The sequence below is a fragment of the Bombina bombina genome, chromosome 1 (assembly GCF_027579735.1).
Source record: "Bombina bombina isolate aBomBom1 chromosome 1, aBomBom1.pri, whole genome shotgun sequence".
Classification (NCBI taxonomy): Eukaryota; Metazoa; Chordata; class Amphibia; order Anura; family Bombinatoridae; genus Bombina; species Bombina bombina.
In genome coordinates, this window is record NC_069499.1 from 1,397,147,576 (window position 1) to 1,397,165,996 (window position 18,421).

An 18,421-nucleotide genomic window follows, 5' to 3' on the forward strand; every position below is an offset into this window, starting at 1 on the left:
AGAATATTCCTACCTTAATTCCGATTGGCTGATAGAATCCTATCAGCCAATCGGAATTCGAGGGACGCCATCTTGGATGACGTAATTTAAAGGAACCATCATTCGGCGAGTAGGCGTCGCTTGAAGAGGTTGGATCCGCGTCGGCTGGGAAGAAGATGGCTCCGCTCCGCTCCGGAAGAAAGAAGATTGAAGATGCGGCTTGATAGAAGACTTCATCCCGATGATGGACTTCCGACTTCAGCCCGATGATGGAGTTCTTCAGCCGCCGCTTGGATCAAGACTTCGGACCCTCTTCTGGACCGATCGCTGAACCCGGTGAGGTGAAGACAAGGTAGGGAGATCTTCAGGAGCTTAGTGTTAGGTTTATTTAAGGGGGGTTTGGGTTAGATTAGGGGTATGTGGGTGGTGGGTTGTAATGTTGGGGGGGGGGGGTATTGTATGTTTTTTTTTTACAGGCAAAAGAGCTGAATTATTTGGGGCATGTCCCACAAAAGGTCTTTTTAAGGGCTGGTAAGGTAAAAGAGCTTTGAACTTTTTTAATTTAGAATAGGGTAGGGCATTTTTTTATTTTGGGGGTCTTTGTTATTTTATTAGGGGGCTTAGAGTAGGTGTAATTAGTTTAAAATTGTTGTAATATTTTTCTAATGTTTGTAAATATTTTTTTATTTTTTGTAACTTAGTTCTTTTTTATTTTTTGTACTTTAGTTAGTTTATTTAATTGTAGTTATTTGTAGGTATTGGATTTAATTAATTTATTGATAGTGTAGTGTTAGGTTTAATTGTAGATAATTGTAGGTATTTTATTTAATTAATTTATTGATAGTGTAGTGTTAGGTTTAATTGTAACTTAGGTTAGGATTTATTTTACAGGTAATTTTGTAATTATTTTAACTAGGTAACTATTAAATAGTTATTAACTATTTAATAGCTATTGTACCTGGTTAATATAATTACAAAGTTGCATGTAAAATAAATATTAATCCTAAAATAGCTACAATATAATTATAATTTATATTGTAGCTATATTAGGGTTTATTTTACAGGTAAGTATTTAGCTTTAAATAGGAATAAGTTATTTAATAATAGTTAATTTATTTCGTTAGATTTAAATTATATTTAACTTAGGGGGGGTGTTAGGGTTAGACTTAGCTTTAGGGGTTAAAAAATTTATTAGAATAGCGGTGAGCTCCGGTCGGCAGATTAGGGGTTAATGTTTGAAGTTAGGTGTCGGCGATGTTAGGGAGGGCAGATTAGGGGTTAATACTATTAATTATAGGGTTATTGAGGCGGGAGTGAGGCGGATTAGAGGTTAATACATTTATTATAGTAACGGTGCGGTTCGGTCGGCAGATTAGGGGTTAATTATTGTAGGTAGGTGGAGGCGACGTTGTGGGGGGCAGATTAGGGGTTAATAAATATAATATAGGGGTCGGCGGTGTTAGGGGCAGCAGATTAGGGGTACATAGGGATAATGTAGGTAGCGGCGGTTTACGGAGCGGCAGATTAGGGGTTAAAAAAAATATGCAGGTGTCAGCGATAGCAGGGGCGGCAGAATAGGGGTTAATAAGTGTAAGGTTAGGGGTGTTTAGACTCGGGGTACATGTTAGAGTGTTAGGTGCAGACGTAGGAAGTGTTTCCCCATAGAAAACAATGGGGCTGCGTTAGGAGCTGAACGCTGCTTTTTTGCAGGTGTTAGGTTTTTTTTCAGCTCAAATGGCCCCATTGTTTTCTATGGGGGAATCGTGCACGAGCACGTTTTTGAAGCTGGCCGTGTCCGTAAGCACCGATGGAATTTAGAGTTGCAGTGGCGTTAAATTATGCTCTACGCTCCCCTTTTTGGAGCCCTAACGCACTGAAAACGCAAGCCATTCTGTGAACTCTAAATACCAGCGGTATTTAAAAGGTGCGGGGGAAAAAAAGCATGTGTAGCTAACGCACCCCTTTGGCCGCAGAACTCTAAAATCTAGCCGTAAGTTTGAGTAAGGGAGGTAAACAAATGCTTAAAAAAAACTGGGAGCATATGTTGAAACCAATCTTAAAAGGTCCCAATAAAAAAAGAAATTATGCAGAGGCGGGAGAGGGGGGAAGCACAAGACAAAATCGGTACCCACAGAGAAAGAAATTTCAAAACAAATAGAACTGAATACAAAAAATGTTGTTAATTTATCTAATAAAGTTCTGACAGAAGTATAATGTAATGTACTTAGTAAAGGCTTCTCTCCTATGTGTAGTTTTAACCGCTTTTACACTATCGTTGATGTCAATAGGTTTGAGAGGAATCTCACTCTAAAGAAACATTTTTTTGATACTAAGGACATGGAGGACAGTGGTGAGGAGGTTGGTATTGAGAATCTGTGTGAGGATCTAAATTTTCAAGATTTTACATCTGTTTGTGATTTGCAATCTCTTTTGGTTGAGAATGAAGGGGACAACAGTTGCAGAAATAGGCCCTAGTAAAGGAATGATAGATGTTTCTAGGATTAAGGCTAAAAGTGATTTTTACCCAGTACATTGCAAGGGTAAACCACTTGAAGTATTTCAGTTCGTTGTAGAAACTAAACTTAGACATCTAGAAAAAAAAATAAAATGAAGAGGAACCATACTGTAAGGGATAATCTTACTCCGAATAAAAGAACAGCTATGACATCCCTACAAAAAGATAAGGATATTGTGATACGTCATTCAGATAAGGGGGTAATGTTGTAGTCCTAAACAGAAAAGATTATCTTATAGAGGCACAAAGACAATTAAGTGACAAAGGTTTATATGCGACTTCCCTCAGACCCCACTATTCAATATTCTACTAGCTTATATGGTCTTGTTGATACATTTATACACAAAGGAGCTATATATAAGTAAGTGGGAGAGTCTATTCTACCACCGAATCCGGTCATGCCCATTTTTCACTATTTACCTAAATTGCACAAAGAAGGTAAAAAACACCTGGGCGACCGATAGTTACTGGAATAGACTCTCTCAATGAAAAATTATCTGATTTGGTTGATTTATATCTTCAACCTTTAGTAATAAATTTACATGGATATATACAGGATACTACTTCTTTTATCAATCAGGTTGAAAAATTGACGTGGTGTGAGCAATATAGATTAGTTACAATTGATGTTTCTGCACTGTACACCTCCATTCCACACCACTTGGGTATCAAGGCAATTGATTTTTTTTTTTTTTGGGATAATTATTCTCAATATAATGAAGATTTAAAACAGTTTTTTATACAATCTATTGAATATTTACTTACACATAATTTTTTTTTGTTTGAGGGAATTAACTATCTCCAAAGACGCGGGACAGCTATGGTGGCCAAATTTGCGCCCTAATATGCAAACCTCTTTATGGGGTTCTGGGAGATCTCCCGCGTCTTTGAAGATGGGAACCCTTTCAAGGATCCCATTGTACATTATGGCAGATACATTGATGATCTCATACTGGTGTGGAATGGAGATGTGGACAGTGTAAATAATTTTTTCATGTATATTAACTCAAATGATATGAATCTGAGGTTCACAATGGAACAACATCCTGACAGGATTAATTTCCTAGATGTTTGTCTAAGGGTGAATTTTGATGAAAATTGTTTGGAAATTGAGCTTTATAGGAAGGACTCTGCGGGAAATACTATTTTGAGGTATGACTCTTTTCATCCAAGACACCTGCTTAGATCCATTCCTAAGGGACAATACATAAGGACTAAGAAAAATTGTACAAGCAGAGAGAAATGTGATCGTCTGGGGTTGTTGTTTCTCTTGTTCAGAGAAGAATTGCCTGGTATTTCGGTGCTGGACTGTCATTGGGCAGGGTCAGACTGATATGCTACAGGATATTTTTTCTCTGTGAAGGGGCATAGTGTGCTAAAAGAGTATGCACCCTGAGTGGCACACTATAATAAAATGAACAGGCACGGAAGTCTTTCTAGCTTTTGTTCTGTCACAGCTGAGTGCATCTCTCTCTCTTTTTATATTTATGCAAATTGCTCTTGGGTCTCCCTAGGGTAAACCAGACATGGACTCCTTGCACATATGCCCTTAGAGAGATGCAACTGCACCTCACTGGCGAGGCCCACAGAAGGCCGAAACGATCGTCTGGGGTTGTTGTTTCTCTTGTTCAGAGAAGAATTGCCTGGTATTTCGGTGCTGGACTGTCATTGGGCAGGGTCAGACTGATATGCTACAGGATATTTTTTCTCTGTGAAGGGGCATAGTGTGCTAAAGAGTATGCACCCTGAGTGGCACCCTAAAATGAACAGGCACGGAAGTTTTTCTAGCTTTTGTTCTGTCTCAGCTGAGGGCATCTCTCTCTCTTTTTATATTTATGCAAATTGCTCTTGGGTCTCCCTAAGAGTAAAAGGGGAAACCAGACGTGGATTCCTTGCACACATGCCCTTAGAGAGATGCGACTGCACCTCACTGACGAGGCCCACAGAAGGCCGAAACGATCGTCTGGGGTTGTTGTTTCTCTTGTTCAGAGAAGAATTGCCTGGTATTTCGGTGCTGGACTGTGATTGGGCAGGGTCAGACTGATATGCTACAGGATATTTTTTCTCTGTGACGGGGCATAGTGTGCTAAAAGAGTATGCTCCCTGAGTGGCACCCTAAAATGAACAGGCACAGAAGTTTTTCCAGCTTTCGTTCTGTCTCAGCTGAGTGCATCTCTCTCTCTTTTTATATTTATGCAAATTGCTCTTGGGTCTCCCTAAGAGTAAAAGGGGAAACCAGACGTGGACTCCTTGCACACATGCCCTTAGAGAGATGCAACTGCACCTCACTGACGAGGCCACAGAAGGCCGAAACGATCGTCTGGGGTTGTTGTTTCTCTTGTTCAGAGAAGAATTGCCTGGTATTTCGGTGCTGGACTGTTATTGGGCAGGATCAGACTGATATGCTACAGGATATTTTTTCTCTGTGAAGGGGCATAGTGTGCTAAAAGAGTATGCACCCTGAGTGGCACCCTAAAATGAACAGGCACGGAAGTTTTTCTAGCTTTTGTTCAGCCTCAGCTGAGTGCATCTCTCTCTCTTTTATAGACATGTAAAGCATGTAACAAACAGTACACAGGTCGTACAAAAAGACCTATGAAGGATAGATTTCTCCAAAATTTGAGGTCAATTGAGGATATAGATACAATGGCCTCTATTTAACAAGGTCTGGAGGACCTGATCCGACAGTGCGGATCAGGTCCGCCAGACCTCGCTGAATACGGAGAGCAATACGCTCTCTGTATTCAGCATTGCACCAGCAGCTCACAAGAGCTGCTGGTGCAACTCCGCCCCCTGCAGACTCGCCGCCAATGGGCAGCCAGCAGGGGGTGTCAATCAACCTGATCGTACTCGATCGGGTTGATTTCCAGCGATGTCTGTCCGCCTGCTCAGAGGTTTGCAAATGTGAGCACAGATAATATCATCAAACTCTCTTTTGTGATACTAAGGAGGGAAGAACAATTCTTTTTGGGGGACTGTTTAACAAAGAATTTAAAGGATTGGAGAAATCTTCATCTAAATAGTGAATATTTGGGTGTGCATGTATATTATTATATTATTTCACGTTTTATGTTGACAAAAGTTATCTGGGATTTGAGGTCAACTAATTTTGTGGTTATAAATATATAAGATATCACTGCTGTAACATGTGGTGGTGATTGATATTACACATCCTCTGTTAAATATATTGATACATATCTGTAATCTTTCACCTGAACAGTGTGCTCTGATACCAACCTTCTCATTCATATATATATATATATATATATATAATATATATATATATATAAAATTGCAGAGGTGAACGGCACTCACGAGTATGTCAACTACCTGGTGCTCTCACTAGGGAGAAACAAACAGTAAAGCAGTTATGGATCCCACGGACGGACTCCGTGTTGAGCAAGGACCCAAATGAAGCAGGCACACAGGTTTTTTCAAAAACACTCCGGTTTATTGGCAAAGTTGTTTTACCAAACGTTTCGGCTCACACACGAGCCTTGTCAATGGTGTACAAAACCAAATGTGTTTGTACACCATTGACAAAGGCTCGTGTGTGAGCCGAAACGTTTGGTAAACAACTTTGCCAATAAACCGGAGTGTTTTTGAAAAAACCTGTGTGCCTGCTTCATTTGGGTCCTTGCTGCAACATGGAGTCCGTCCGTGGGATCCATAACTGCTTTACTATATATATATATATATTATATATATATATATATATATATATATATATTATATATATATACTAAAGTGTGTAATAGGAATATTCAAATTTAGAGATTAAGTAAAAAATCTGATTTATTGTTCTTCATTTTGTATTTCTTTAATATATATCTTCACACCACTGTTTTGCAATAATATATTATTTAACATGCAAATAATATAATAATATGAGATTGCATTTGTTTTAAATGTTATACTTTTCAACTATGCAGTGGTGGTGGATTGTTAACGGATGATGCTCTCTCTTTATGTAGTAAGTATCACTTTTAAGAGAATTAGGAAATGTTTATTTTTCAAATAGGGTTCCTTAAAGATGCCTAATTAGGATAGGAGCATACAGCTGGTGAGCAAGGGCTAGGTGGAGCCCAAAACGCGTACAGCTATGCACTAGTGTTCACTAATGTTCGCTTAATATTTTTTATTTTTTTTTACCTGGATCTTATGTTTTTAAGTTGTTCCAAATAAACTTCAAGATTTTACTTCATTGGCCGTGAATTGGATTTCTTCACTCTGAGTGCGGAGTTGTATTTTCTTCTGTTGTGTTACTTACCGCTTGGACGGAGGGGGTCTCCTTGCACCGACTACGTGATCACCCTCTCAGGATGTGTGCCAATGCTGAAGAGCGCAGCAGGCTGGGAATGGAGGTCTGAGCGCTGCGGGTCTGCATCCCCTTTATATATATATATATATATATATATACACAGTATATATTTATATATATATTAGTGTGCCACTTGTAATCTAGCACTATGGGCTAGATTACAAGTGGAGCAATATATATCACTTTCATTAAAGCAATGTTAGCACTCCACTTTGTAATACCAGCGCACGATAATGTGCGCTGGTATTACAAGTTAGCTGCAATGTGAACGCGAGCTCGTGTTCGCATTACTAGGAAGTGCAGTTCCATAGGCTCCTATGGGAGTCTCGTTCTGATGCCGTCAAAGAACTTTAGTGCCAGCGAAGGGGGTAAGTAGCTCAGCGATGGCATCAGAACGTTAGCACCAGTAAAGGGGGTAAGTAGCACAGTGATAGCAGCAATCAAATATATATGTATATGCTGATATACATATATATTTATGTGTTAATATGTGTATATACATATACACATATTTACACATATTTACACATAAATATACAGTATATGTATATAAGCATATACATATATATTTACTAGGAACACACAGTTCCCATTGACCGCAATGTAAAGGCATTTTTCAGTGCCACTCCCACCAACTTTAACCCCAAAATACTGCCTATAGTGAAGTAAGTTTATTAAAAAATAAAGATGCCTATCTTTATTTTTTAATAAACTACAATAGACAGTATTTTGGGGGCATTTGGGGCAGATTTATAAAATTAACCATAGATAATTGGTACCGCAATGTTTTGTATAATTTAGAATTTTGGTATTTTTGCACCTATTCATTCATACTTATTGTTACTGTTTGCTTCTAATTGTATGTTTATTTGAAATTCTCAATACAAATCTCTATCATAAAATTGATTACCAATGTTATTGCATATTTAAAGGTATTTGATCGGGAAGGGCACAAAAGTGCATATATATATATATATATATATATATATATATATATATATGTATGTATGTGTAAACATACATATAAAAACACATGTATACACATATACATGCACGCATGTAAATATTTATACTTTGGAGCCCTTCACAGTCAAATACCTTGACATATACTATATCCCTTTTTAACACTTTAAAAAAAAAAATCAATATTAAACTTCTATTTTTTATTTAAAATGTGTATATATATATATATATGTGTGTGTGTGTGTTGTACTTTATTTTAATATGTTTTACATGTTTGTTGTGCTTTTTTTAACCCTTAAACTTTGCTTCAGGTTACGCTTATTCTTCTAGGAAAATGTTTACTTTCGCTTGAGTGCAAGCCATAACTTTTAAGTTGTAATAACGCCAAAGTTTTAACGCGTTTGTGATATACATGAAAGTATGGGGGTGCTAAAGTGATATTGGCCTTGATAAACCTTCTCTGGTATATCTGTTTTACCATGGACATGTATTTAAATTTGCATGCTAATTTTAGCTTAATCCAGCAATATTGATAGGGCTACACTTTTAATCTGGGCCTGAATATTTACCTTAGTTGCATTAGGACAAACATCAATGAAAGGGAAAGCCACTGAGTACCTCTTGCCAATGCTCTAGGTACCCCCAGTCAGATAGTGGACCTACAATTGTTACTCAGTAGTTAGTAATTATATACATGCTGCCCTGTATAATCATTTTGAGGATATGTAGATGGTCATGCAACTTGCACTAATTAAAGGTTCCTTTGCATTAGGATTGTATTTAAAAACATCGCTAAAATTAGACATTTCCTTACACAAGATACAACCAAGATTTTAATCCACTCTCTCATCCTTTCCCACCTCGACTACTGCAACTCCTTCCTCTCTGGTCTACCTAGCTGCCGCATAGCTCCTTTACAATACATTATGAATGCCTCTGCCAGGCTCATCTTCCTTACTTGTCGCTCTTCATCTGCTGCACCTCTCTGCCAATCCCTTCACTGGCTTCCTCTTGCCTCTAGGATTAAACATAAAATCCTCACCCTGACATATAAAGCTCTCAACTGCACTGCTCCCGCCTACATCTCAGAACTTGTCTCTAGATACTCTCCCTCCCATCCCCTTCGATCAGCTCAGGATCTCCTCCTCTCTTGTTACTTCCTCACATTCCCGTTTACAGGACTTCTCCAGACTGGTCCCCATCTTGTGGAATTCCCTGCCTCGATCCATAAGACTCTCCCCTAGTTTCAACAGCTTCAAGCACTCCCTAAAAACTCTACTATTCAGGGATGCATACAACCAACACTAACCTTTCCTAACTCCACTGCTTTCCCTTGAACCCCTTAGAATGTAAGCCTATGGGCCCAGCTGTTTACAGATCGCTTCATAACAGCCGACTACAACAGTGAAACTCTCGGCAGGGCCCTCTACCCACTTGACCCCTACAAAAGCTATCCTGTACACGACTATGTTTACAGCGCTGCAGAATCTGTTGGCGCTCTACAAATACCTGATAATAATATTTATTCTGTACACACCTATGTATAGACCAGATGCTATGCCCCCCACCCCCAGAACTTGGGCCCTGGTGCCACTGCACCTGCTGCACCAATGTTAGATCTGCCCCTGCCCCCAGGGGTACATGCACCACAGGTTAATGGACCATTAAATACAGTATAATTGTATAACCAGCAAGCACATAAAAACAAGACAATTCAATAGCACTTACTCTACATTTCAAATGAGCAGTAGACTTTTTCCTGAAAATTTAAAACAAAATTGTTTAATTCCCTGTCCCCAGTATCATATGACTGCCATCAGCCAATCACAGACTGATGCGAACACTGAACTCTTGCACATGCTCAGTAGGAACTTGTGCCTCAGAAAGTGAGCATAGAAAAAGACCGTTGACCATTTGATAAAATGGAAGTAAATTGGATTTTTTTAATTGCATTCTCTATCTGAATCATAAAAGTTTCATTTTGACATTAGTTTTCCTTTAAAGTTCAGAAAACTACTGTTTTCTCCATTTTTTATTGAGCTGAAAAAGAGTTTTACATTGCTATGAAGCTCTAAATATAGATATTTCAGGAAATGGTGCAGTGTGTCAAGATAACCTTTTTGTATGATACATAGTGGTCTTATTTTTTTCATTGAAAACATGTGTTTGACATTATTAGTTGGATAGAGAGGTTAAACCATGGCAGAGTCTTGTACTTTCTCACTAACCTGTCCCATTCATTATGTCCAAGTATCAAGAGAACAGTGTGCCCTGCACGTACATCGGTGATAAATAAGGGTTTGCAGAAAACCTGTCACAGTTTGTTTGCAAGATATACTGTTTCCCTCACCAGGATTGGAATCTTTTTTAATCAAGTAATTGTTAAAGTTATATACAGTTACTGCTTTAGAATGTATATATATCTATATATAGATATATAATACATACATACAGAACATAGAGAAAGATGGCTGCACCTCGCTGACAAGGCCCAATGAAGTTTAAATTGATCACCTGGGGTTGACTTGTTCCTTGTTCAGAGAGGAATTGCCTGGTATATCGGCGCTGGGCTAACCATAATAGGCAGCAGCAGACTGATATACTACAAGAAAGTTCTTCTCTGTAAAAGGCATTACTGGGCTAAAACGAAGCTGCACCCAGGTGGTGAATCACCAGAGAACAAGCTAACAAATTATTTAGCTGGTTGTTCGTTCCTGAGAGTGCCCTTCTCTGTGTGTGTGTATATATATATATATATATATATATATATATAACGCACAGAGAAAACCCAGCACTCACTTGCAAGCTCTCAGCTAAGATTTAAAAGCAAAACTGGAAAGGTTAGTCACCGCATCTGGCCAAATGGGACAAGCCCAGGTACCACGTCAAGGTCCTTTCCAATACCTGAGACCCTAAAACAGCCAAACAATGCAAGCTTTCAATTCCAAATAAACTGAAAACAAAAAAAGGGTGCACAGGAATATGTAATCACCCTAGACATATACAAAACACGGAAGGGAACTGCACTCTCATACAGGACCGGGTACACATCCTATGACCCTGCAACATGCTCAGCCCTGGGTGCCCAGGGCTGTGCATGTTGCAGGGTCATAGGATGTGTACCCGGTCCGGTATGAGAGTGCAGTTCCCTTCCGTGTTTTGTATATATATATATATATATATATAAATATATATATATATATATATATATATATATATATATAATTTTTGAAATAATTAATAGTACAATATGACAGTTCACATATCTGGACATTGTGTAACACAGCGCCATCTGTTGGTAGAAAGTTCCTGGACATTGTGTAATACAGTGCCATTTATTGGTAGAGAGTTCCTTTTGGAACAGTTGGTGTTGCTTGCTTTGTTATTTTTAGGAATATCAGTGGCAGAGTTTTAGGACCTGCTTTCTGGATACACTTTTCCCTGCAGTAGAGACCTGTTACAGAGTCTGCAGATCTGCAAGCAAAGAGCAGGCCCTGAGAGCTACAAGTGTCTTTTTAAAGACAGTGCAGGCAAAGGAATCATAACTGGCCTGGAAGGAGTGGTGCAGAGGGATCGATACCTGGGGATCTGAGTACCGGAGCTCCTCTACATACAGTACATGCAGTGAAAATTATTTTTATTTTACTGACATCTCTTCTAAATTTGTACTTGTGAATTTCTGTATTATTATGCTGCTGCTAAACTAGTGGGCTTGGTTATTTGTAACAACTGTAGAGAGTCTAATTTTATATGCAAACCTTATCGATTAAAACAGCTAGGCCAATACATTGTTGTAATGTAAACCTGCCCTTCCTCACAGTATCAAGTTAAGTAGAAATGTAAAAAATGTTATACATTATTGCAAACACTAACAGAGTGCTAGAGACACACGCACACTTTTAGGCACACTGTTCAACAAATGATACCAAGAGAACAGCAAATTTGATTAATGTTCCTTTAATGATTACTTTTTTCTTTCTCAATACTGATATGTACTCATTAATATGTTAAGAATAATATGTCACAAATGAACAAGACATATTTTTTTTTCTGTGTTAAGATTAATGATGGCCTATTTCTAAAGAGGTATTTTTATAAATGAAAACCTTGGCTTCCATTTATTATGGTGCATGCAGACAAAGCTCTCAGAAAGGGAACCTGACAGCACTCGTAAGGGGCAATGGGTGCCAAATGAGCTGCTGGAATTTATCATTGCATAAGCAAACATATGTACAGCCCCATCCCCTGGGGTCTTGCGCAACCAATTGCTTTTTAGATTTTGCGTGAGCAAGTCTATATGGAAGCTTCTTATACAGCTCCATAAGTGGTGGCCTAGTCTTTATTTTTCTGTTGCTAAGGTATGCAGTTCAATCAGATATGTAAAGAAATCTGGGCATAAAAAAGAGAAAATGGTAATTTTGTGTTTTCCTTAAAGTAGTTTCTGTTAATATTGTGCCTAAAATGATAAATATCTTATATAACTGCTATAAGAACTAGCAGAGGGACTAGGCCTCTTGTAAAACTATATATGTTCAGTGAGCATATGTACATATGCCCCATTCATCCTCATTCAAGCACCACACTGTCTCAGGGAACTGGTATTTGTCAACCATGATAACAATTGAATAATCACAGACAAAATAGTGGCATGATTTTCTTTTACTGCTCAGTAAAAGCTTGAAACAGTAATATATCTTTAAAAGAAGACATCAATTAAAGCTAAATTGAGGCTGAAAAACACGTGAGCATGTAAATCAGCGCTGAAGAATGACATCTAAATGCACTGTACATTTAGAAAAACTGTCTGACCTGTTGAAGAAAAACCACTGGAACTAAAGGGGTTAAATGTTTCTTCTTAAATGTTCATATTCTATTCCATTATATTTTGTGTGAATATTAGTATAACCATAGTCTGCTGACTTTAAAATGCACAGTGTTTAGCTGCCGTGCCTATGCACGATTGGCTGCCCCAGCACTCAGATGAAAAGGGGTGAGTAAGTCATCTCTTATTTTTATCAATTTGATAAACTGGGAACTTGGCACATGAGAATCCACAGGATTTTATATATTCACACACATTAGGGTTAGGGTCCAAAAGTCTGAGTCCACTACACAATCTACTTTTATTTTAGCATTTCAGCACATGAGCATCCATACCGCTAGATTTAGAGTTCTGCGGCCAAAGGGGTGCATTAGCTACGTGTGCTTTTTTTCTCCTGCACCTTTTAAATACCGCTGGTATTTAGAGTTCACAGAAGGGTTGCGTTAGGCTCCAAAAAGGGAGCGTATAGCATATTTACCGCCACTGCAACTCTCAATACCAGCGGTGCTTACGGACGCGGCCAGCTTCTAAAAGGTGCTCGTGCACGATTCCCCCATAGGAAACAATGGGGCCGTTTGAGCTGAAAAAAAAACTAACACCTGCAAAAAAGCAGCGTTCAGCTCCTAACGCAGCCCCATTGTTTCCTATGGGGAAACACTTCCTATGTCTGCACCTAACACCCTAACATGAACCCCGAGTCTAAACACCCCTAATCTTACACTTATTAACCCCTAATCTGCCGCCCCGCTATCGCTGACCCCTGCATATATTTTTTAACCCCTAATCTGCTGCTCCGTACACCGCCGCCACCTACGTTATCCCTATGTACCCCTAATCTGCTGCCCCTAACACCGCCGACCCCTATATTATATTTATTAACCACTAAACTGCCGCCCCCAACGTCGCCGCCACCTACCTACAATTATTAAAGGGACAGTTCACCCAAAAACTTTCTCCCCTTTAAATTATTCCCAATGATCCTTTTTACCTGCTAGAGTGTATTAAATTGGTTGCAAGTAGCTCCTTTACTCATATTTCAGCATTTGAAATAGCTGATTTAGCTTGTGGTTTCCCAACCTATACTGAAAGTTTTGATACTGGCGTATATGCTATTGACAAGCCTAAGTAAACACAGCCAGCAGAAGAGATTACACCCTCAGTGGGGGGGCATGATAGATAAGTAATAAAATGATAATTTTCCATTGTTCTCTCTATGTATTGAGCTTTGGTGTTCCAGACAAATATAAGATAAGGAAACAAGTCTGTGTACATAAAAGTGATAACATAATGAGATCAGATATTACCTGAAGCTCAACCCAATGTAATAGGCTGTGGTTTCAAAGCACAAAACCAGCTACTTCAGATATACAAATAAACCCGAAAATGCAATTTCTCAAATATTTTATACTCTGCAGTAGGTATAACAAGTTATTTAAAATACATTTATGGGAAAACAATTTTACAGTGTACTGTCCCTTTAACCCCTAATCTGCCGACCGGACCTCACCGCTACTATAATAAAGTTATTAACCCCTAATCCGCCTCACTCCCGCCTCAATAACCCTATAATAAATATAATTAACCCCTAATCTGCCCTCCCTAACATCACCGACACCTAACTTTAAGTATTAACCCCTAATCTGCCGACCGGACCTCGTCGCTACTCTAATAAATTTATTAACCCCTAAAGCTAAGTCTAACCCTAACACTAACACCCCCCTAAGTTAAATATAATTTTTATCTAACAAAATAAATTAACTCTTATTAAATAAATTATTCCTATTTAAAGCTAAATACTTACCTGTAAAATAAACCCTAATATAGCTACAATATAAATAATAATTATATTGTAGCTATTTTAGGATTAATATTTATTTTACAGGTAACTTTGTATTTATTTTAACCAGGTACAATAGCTATTAAATAGTTAATAACTATTTAATAGCTACCTAGTTAAAATAATTACAAAATTACCTGTAAAATAAATCCTAACCTAAGTTGCAATTAAACCTAACACTACACTATCAATAAATTAATTAAATAAAATACCTACAATTATCTACAATTAAATCTAACACTACACTATCAATAAATTAATTACATAAAATACCTACAAATAAATACAATTAAATAAACTAACTAAAGTACAAAAAATAAAAAAGAACTAAGTTACAAAAAATAAAAAAATAATTTACAAACATTAGAAAAATATTACAACAATTTTAAGCTAATTACACCTACTCTAAGCCCCCTAATAAAATAACAAAGCCCCCCAAAATAAAAAATGCCCCACCCTATTCTAAAATAAAAATAGAAAAGCTCTTTTACCTTTCCAGCCCTTAAAATGGCCTTTTGCGGGGCATGCCCCAAAGAATTCTGCTCTTTTGCCTGTAAAAAAAAACATACAATACCCCCCCAACATTACAACCCACCACCCACATACCCCTAATCTAACCCAAACCCCCTTAAATAAACCTAACACTATGCCCCTGAAGATCTCCCTACCTTGAGTCGTGTTCACCCAGCCGGGCACCGATGGACCAAAAGAAGACATCCGGAGTGGCAGAAGTCTTCATCCTATCCAGGCAGAAGAGGACATCCGGACCGGTAGACATCTTCATCCAAGCGGCATCTTCTATCTTCATCCATCCGGAGCGGAGCCATCTTCTTCCCAGCCGACGCGGATCCATCCTCTTCAACCAACGCCTACTCGCCGAATGACTGTTCCTTTAAATGACGTCATCCAAGATGGCATCCCTCAAATTCCGATTGGCTGATTCTATCAGCCAATCGGAATTAAGGTAGGAAAATTCTGATTGGCTGATGGAATCAGCCAATCAGATTCAAATTCAATCCGATTGGCTGATCCAATCAGCCAATCAGATTGAGCTTGCATTCTATTGGCTGATCGGAACAGCCAATTGAATGCGAGTTCAATCTGATTGGCTGATTCTGATTGGTCCATCGGTGCCTGGCTGGGTGAACATGACTCAAGGTAGGGAGATCTTCAGGGGCTTAGGGTTTATTTAAGGGGGGTTTGGGTTAGATTAGGGGTATGTGGGTGGTGGGTTGTAATGTTGGGGGGGGGTATTGTATGTTTTTCTTTTACAGGCAAAAGAGCAGAATTCTTTGGGGCATGCCCCGCAAAAGGCCCTTTTAAGGGCTGGTAAGGTAAAAGAGCTTTTCTATTTTTATTTTAGAATAGGGTAGGGCATTTTTTATTTTTGTTATTTTATTAGGGGGCTTAGAGTAGGTTTAATTAGCTTAAAATTGTTGTAATATTTTTCTAATGTTTGTAAATTATTTTTTTATTGTTTGTAACTTAGTTCTTTTTTATTTTTTGTACTTTAGTTAGTTTATTTAATTGTATTTATTTGTAGGTATTTTATGTAATTAATTTATTGATAGTGTAGTGTTAGATTTAATTGTAGATAATTGTAGGTATTTTATTTAATTAATTTATTGATAGTGTAGTGATAGGTTTAATTGTAACTTAGGTTAGGATTTATTTTACAGGTAATTTTGTAATTATTTTAACTAGGTAGCTATTAAATAGTTATTAACTATTTAATAGCTATTGTACCTGGTTAAAATAAATACAAAGTTACCTGTAAAATAAATATTAATCCTAAAATAGCTACAGTATAATTATTATTTATATTGTAGCTATATTAGGGTTTATTTTACAGGTAAGTATTTAGCTTTAAATAGGAATAATTTTTAAGAGTTCATTTATTTTGTTAGATAAAAATTATATTTAACTTAGGGGGGTGTTAGTGTTAGGGTTAGACTTAGCTTTAGGGGTTAATACATTTATTAGAGTAGCGGTGAGGTCCGGTCGGCAGATTAGGGGTTAATACTTGAACTTAGGTGTCGGTGATGTTAGGGAGGGCAGATTAGGGGTTAATACTATTTATTATAGGGTTATTGAGGCGGGAGTGAGGCGGATTAGGGGTTAATAACTTTATTATAGTAGCGGTGAGGTCCGGTCGGCAGATTAGGGGTTAATAATTGTAGGTAGGTGGCGGCGACGTTGGGGGCGGCAGATTAGGGGTTAATAAATATAATATAGGGGTCGGTGGTGTTAGGGGCAGCAGATTAGGGGTACATAGGGATAACGTAGGTTGCGGCGGTGTGCGGTCGGCAGATTAGTGGTTAAAAAATTTTAATAGAGTGGCGGCGATGTGGGGGGGGCCTCGGTTTAGGGGTACATAGGTAGTTTATGGGTGTTAGTGTACTTTAGAGCACAGTAGTTAAGAGCTTTATGAACCGACGTTAGCCCAGAAAGCTCTGAACTCCTGGCTTTTTGCTGCGGCTGGAGTCTTGTCGTTAGATTTCTAACGCTCACTTCAGCCAAGACTCTAAATACCAGCGTTAGAAAGATCCCATTGAAAAGATAGGATACGCAATTGGCGTAGGGGGATCTGCGGTATGGAAAAGTCGCGGCTGCAAAGTAAGTGTTAGACCCTTACCTGACTGACTCTAAATACCAGCGGGTGGCCAAAACCAGCGTTAGGAGCCCCTAACGCTGGTTTTGACGGCTAACGCCAAACTCTAAATCTAGGCGATAGTTTGCTCTCATTAATGGGTATGAACACCATTTGCTTTAAAGGGACCATAAAGTCAAAAGTCAAGTATGTGTTTAATATGTTTGAAGAAATTGGTTCACAATGTATTTAAATTTTTTTTTTTATGATTATTGCTGTGCTTCGCCCGATTTTCCCTCTCCATGCACTTCCAACCACTCTTTGCTTGGTCTTATATGACATATAACAATGTATGATTTTCTGGTTATGTTCCCCCACGCCATTAGCTCTTTATTGTTTGCTTTTACATTGGTCTCTAAAAAGCCTGTACAACTGCATATATATTTTTATGCATTAAAACAATTCAGGTGTTCTAAAATTACTACTGACATTTGCAAAGTGGATTAACATTATTTTAAAATAAAAAGTCCTGCATTTGCAATCCTACAGAAATGGCAAAAATATACAAAGAACTTGCATATAGTAGATGTTTATAAGGGTGCTTATGCACTCACATACACACATATATATACACACACTCACACACACATATGCACCCACAGACACCACACACACATATATATGTTCCCTGAAATGTCATTTTCTGAATAAAACTGCTACACTGGAAAAAATACAGTGTGTGCGGATCTTTTGGACTGGGTACACATCCCATGACCCTGCAAAATGCACAGCCCTGGGTGCTTAATAGCACTTACAGCCAGCTGCACGGCCTCCAGTGACCCAGACAATTAACCCCAGTCAATTCTGGGTGCACAGCACATAGGATAAATTACAAAACAAATTAATCAACACCAAACACAGAGAAAGTCAGTCACTCTCTTGCAAGTATAAAGATAAGATTAAAGTCAAAACTGAAAGAGTTAGTTACCGCATCAGGCCAAAAGGGTCAAGCCCAGGAACCCTGCCAAGGTGCCTCTTCCCTCCTGGGTCGCTATCCACAGCCAAACAACGCCTGCTTTCAATCACACAAACTGGAAACCATGCAAGGGTGCACAGGCCTTATGTAATCTCCTGAGACACATACAAAACACAAAAAATGGACTGCACTCTCAAACTGGACCGGGTACACATCCTATGACCCTGCAAAATGCACAGCCCTGGATGCTCAACAACACTCACAGCCAGCTGCACAGCCTCCAGAGACCAAGGCTGTAAACTCCAGAAAATTCTGCGTGCAAAGCCCATAGGGAAAATTACAATATATATATATATATATATATATATATACGCATACAGTCATGGCCAAAAAAAATGTCACCCCTGAATTTCTGTCA